The sequence below is a fragment of the Grammomys surdaster genome, unplaced genomic scaffold (genome assembly GCF_004785775.1).
Source record: "Grammomys surdaster isolate TR1022 unplaced genomic scaffold, NIH_TR_1.0 363, whole genome shotgun sequence".
Lineage (NCBI taxonomy): Eukaryota > Metazoa > Chordata > Mammalia > Rodentia > Muridae > Grammomys > Grammomys surdaster.
This window is the reverse complement of record NW_021604782.1, coordinates 3930683-3935883: the sequence shown is the minus strand read 5'-3', so window position 1 is coordinate 3935883 and position 5201 is coordinate 3930683.

Below are 5201 nucleotides of genomic sequence, written 5' to 3'. Positions count from 1 at the left end.
GCTATACAGAGAAACTCTATCTCAGCCACGCCCACCTCCACTGCCCAAACAAAAGAAAAAAGAAAGAAAAATCAGACTTAGAAAGTTGTAGAAGATGAGTCTCAGAGTCGGCTTCACAAGGGCAGACACGAGACGAAGTGTATCATCCTGTGGACAGGTTTTCTAGTTTCTGTACCTAAATATTTTTCCCCAACCAGCGCTGAAACTCCGAAGTGCAGTAATAAGTAAGTCTCAGACAACTTCATACATCCCAGAGCAACATCCGTCATACGACCCAGCATCATCCTTCACGGGCAGCTTGTAGAATTGTGTCTTAGCTTTAGGTCTATCAGTTAGGCATTGATTAACGATGGGGGTGGGGATGTAACTGAGCAAATGGGGAGAGGGGGCTAAGCACACACCAGGAGAAACAGTACCTTCCCTCTGGCCCCGTCTGTGCCTGCTGTGTGCCATGCTCTGACCCTAGCACTGCAAAGCCTGGACGCTAAACTGCGGGCTTCCCAGAGGGGCAGCTTTGTGAGACTGAACACAGGATCGACATTTCTCTCCGTACTCTGGAGGTAGGTTTACTGCTGAAGTCATTGTGCCTCTCAGTCCTCGGCTTTAACCCTCTGCAGAGCCTGGTTATGCTGTTTAGATTTGTGAAGTACAAATTAGCATAATCCGATTAGATTAGCCGGTGAGGGGGTCTTTGGGCTGAAAAGCAGAAAAGAAAAGTGTCTCACAAAGGGGAAGCCTGGAGGAGAGGAGGGGAGAGGTTGGCCACTGCCCTCTGTGCTGCGGGCAGCCTGAATGCTTGCACCTGCACAAACCCTCTTGTAAATAAGGACTCTCAGATGGTATTAGACAGGGGACTGAGGGGTCCGGGGAGCCTGGGGAAGGGAAGCATGGAGAGGAGAAAGGCAAGACGGCAGCTCTGCATTCTATTAATTGATTTATCTGGATTGCTGGAGCAAGGGCTGCTGACAGAAGAGAGTGACTGGCTCGCTCCTACTCAGCACTGAGAGCGTTAGCCTCCTTATCTGGCCTGCGTAGATAACATCTGAGAATCTCTGCTAGACACTGATAAGGGCTTGACTTTATTCGAGAAGGGAATCAAGTTCAGTGGGTGTTTGATTTTAGTCGGTTCTGAATATGGACGTCTGCATCCTTCCTTTTGCTTCTGGAAAAGACAAAAACAGAAAGAGAAAGAAAAAAGAAGCTATGTGGTGGTATAGACGGTGGGAGGCATCATCGGGTGCTGGGTAACTTGTGTTTAAAACCACAATAGACAAACTGAGCGATCCAGTAGTTTTTAATAGGCAAAGTCAGGGAAATCGATTGAGCATAGTTTTCTCTACAGTTAGTGGGGATGACCAAATTTGTCATTATTTTGAAACATAAAAAAATGACTCCATGTTCACAAGAATAAATGTTGAATCTCAATCAAGTGATATGTGTGTGTATGTGTGTGTGCGTGCGTGTGTGTATTTGTGCTCAAGTGTGTGTGTGTGTGTGTGTGCGGTGCCTGTGCCCATGTGTGCCTGTTGAGACCAGAGTTCAATGTTGGGTATCTTTATCCATAGTCTCCACCTTATTTATTTATTTATTTATTTATTTATTTATTTATCTATTTATATTCATTCAGTGTTTAGAACCAGGCTCTGCCACTGAACTCAGCACGTATTGACTGGTTAGCTGAGGATCATCAGCCTGAAAGCTCCAAGAATCTGCCCCTCCTAGCATCAGTGTTACAGATACATGCTGCCACTCCTGGCTTTCTACGTGGGGCTGGGGATCTGAACTCAGGTCTTCATGCTTAGGTGGCAGGCATTTTGCTGACTACACTGTCCCATTAGCTCCAGCATCCGCATGAAAAGCAGACGTGGCAGCTCACATCTCTAATCCTAGTGCTAGGGGAACCAAGATAGGTGGATCTGAAGTTCAGTGGCCAGACTGTTTGGGGGAAGGGGATGTTATTTTTTATTTTATCCATGTGTGTGTGTTCCTCTGTGTGTGTGTGTGTGTGTGTGTGTGTGTGTGTGTGTGTGTGTGTGCTTGAAGTTAGACCCTATCAGAGAGGAACAAAGGAAGGATATGTTGCAAGTTGATTTCAAAAGCTCTTCGACTATGAAGGCAGGGAACAAAACAACCCTAGTCTAATAGGAGCTGAGCTCTTGAGGACTCAAGTCCAGCGGAAAGAGTAAACAGCAGCAGGCAAGAGTGGAGTTCATTAGTCTCCTGAAGGCTTCAGGAGAGCCGATTTTGTACATCCCTTCACAAAGCCCCTGTGTGGCGCCAGAGGAAGTAGAGCAGGGTGTCCTAAGTCAGCCAAGGCACTCCACCCACCGAGACAAGTGACTTTTATGCCTTCCCACACAAATTTTAGTAAGGACCTGTTACAAAAAAAAAAAATCTGACTTTTCAGAGACATTTTCACATCATGGTCAAGATATAGAAAAAGAATGTCATTTGGCCACAGATGGAAATAAAAGTAAACTATGATTAAACAAGATTTCAACAGTATAAAGAAATATATTAATATAACACATCAATTTCAATATTCATTGCACTGTAGAGTTTCTATCTGTAACATCTCTCAGAGACTCATGGGTTAAAGGCTTGGTCCCCAGTGGATGGCGCTACTGAGATCTGGTAGAAACCCCTATTTAGAAGAAATTAGATCTCATAGGGCTTGTGTTCAAAGGTATATTGGGGTGCCAATCCTCTCCTCTCTTTCTCTTTGGTTCCTGCAACATGAGGTAAACAGCTCTCTTCTTCCATATGTTCCACCATGGTGCAATGTTTCAAAAGCCTAAAAGCAAAGAAAACACGAGAGCATGGTCTGAAACCTCCAAAACCATGAGCCAAAACAAAGTTTTCCTCCTTATGCGTGGATTAACTCAGGTGTTTGGACACTGGAACAGAAAGTTGACAATGCATGCATCTTTGCTTTTTTGTTTTGGTTGTTGCCTTCTTTCTAGGGATGATTCTTTTTCTAGCACTGGGATATATATTCTATCATTTCTATAAGAAAGAAATGTTGATCTGTCACAGACCTACTGGGCTAGGACTTCTATATTCTTGTGTCAGAGTTTCAGGGAGCATGCCTTTGGACCACTTCTTCATTAGAACCTAGTTTAGATTTGGATGAGATAAGATAGTAATTTTTCTCTATTCAAATTTACTTCATGTAACTTTCAATAACTTGTTCCTCCCCCACCTTTCTCCTCTTCCTCCTCCTCCTCCTCCTCTTTTTCCTCCTCCTCTTCCTCCTCTTCTTCCTCTTCCCTTTCCTCCATTCATGTTAGACAGTCTCTCACTGTGTAGCGCTGGCTTACCCTTCAACTCCTTAATAAGTCCTCTCACTAATGGGGAGAGACTGTTCACAGCAGACCTCCTCTCTGACACTTTTCTTTAATTAAAATGGCTTAATTTGATTAAAGACAGGGCCTTGCAAGATTTTATCACGAATCCAAAAGGACACAAGCCTCAGAGTAGAGTACAGCTCCTATGACTTAAAACATGGATCCATAAAATCCATTTTAACCTTAAAATCAATTGGGGGGGGGGGTTATTTTTGGACCCTGTAGCTGAAACACGGGGGGGAGAGGGGGCTTTCCGCTACAGCAAATCCCAATAACTCAAGAAAGTCCAGAGTTCCAAGAGTTTTATTGTTCATGGTGTGTGATAGATGGTCTAGGTGCACCCCCCCCAGTTTAAGCCGGGGTGGGGGGAGCTGTCTTAAACAGGGAGGAGGAGAAGGAAGGATCTGGGAGGGAATAACTTAATTTAGCTATGCCCACTGGCCTTTAGGTAACTCATGAATATGGAAATCTCTCAAGGCTGAAGCCTGTAGTCATGCTTTCTACCTATAGGTGTGGATGGTGACACAAACCTCTCTGGGAGGAGCTGCTTAGCCAAAGGTGACTGCAAGGTGCAGATTATTGGAGATGTAGACCATGTGTCAGGAGCCTGGAATCCGGGGGCGTGGCGAGATACGTGCCATCCCTACACAGGCAATGGACACCTGTTGTGTCTCCAGCTATCTCAAACCCAGTGCTCTACCGGAAACCAAATCATCCTATTATGGTCCTACAGACTAGGTGCTTCAAGATGTGCTATCTCTGGGTAGCCCTGGCTGTCCTGGAACTTTCTCTTTAAACTAGTCTGGCCTCAAACTCTGAATCTGCCTTCTTCTAGAAGCCTCTCAAGTGCTGTGATTAAAGGCATGCACCACCACTGCCCAGCTATAATCAAATTCTTATTTATGACAAACACTACAAATAAAACTATAACATAAATGAAACACTGGAGGAGATATTTATTGCTCACACCGTAGAAGAGGGGCTCACCTCTTCTGTGTAAATGTCTTTCAAAATGTGAAGAAAAAGATGAAAAAATCAATAGAAAAGGTAGAGAACAACAACAAAAATTGACCCATAAGCATGTGGTGTCACCTCACCTGTGATAAGAAAATGCAAATGAAACTGAACTGAGATAGCACTTCGATTGCCAACCTGACAAGCATCACAGCAATCATCATCATGGTCTGCAGGTGACATTTCACGAAAATGAAAACATCTGTATTACTGCTAAGACTTCACTGTCCTGCGGATGCACAGGACCTATAAGCCTGCAAATAGAAGTATGTTGATGGGGTTCTTTGCACACTTGTTCTTAGCAGCAAAACTGGAGCTACCCCAGCAAACCTCAGTGCATGCCTGGCTAATAGGAACACTGTTCTATATGCAGCTGTTAAAAAGAACATAAAAGTCCTCTATGACTTACAAGACTATAGGATGCAGCATTAAGAGAATAAGAAAGAGAAGGGAAAAGAATGGGTGCTTTTATTTACATATGCCCACTGAAAAACTGGATAGAAGAGAGAGGATGGATGGATAAGTAGAATGGCTGTCCCATACATGTCATAGTCAATAGAATGCTGGGGGGAGGGTGTTTGTTTGTCTGCTTGTTTTAGGGGTTGGAACTTGAACCTAGGACTTAGAGCACAAACCTCGTGCTCTACCATTGAGCTATTCCCCAGCCTCAGTACAATTATGAATGAATTTTATCTTCAAAATATTTTCAAATGTCTTACATGATCTCCACAGCTTTCACTAGAGTGTTAAAGGAAATCTAAGCTACCCAGTCCTCCTCTCCAATGTCTCTAGCTACTCACTGGTGCCTGTGAGAGGAGAGAAGAGAGTGCTGCCAGATTT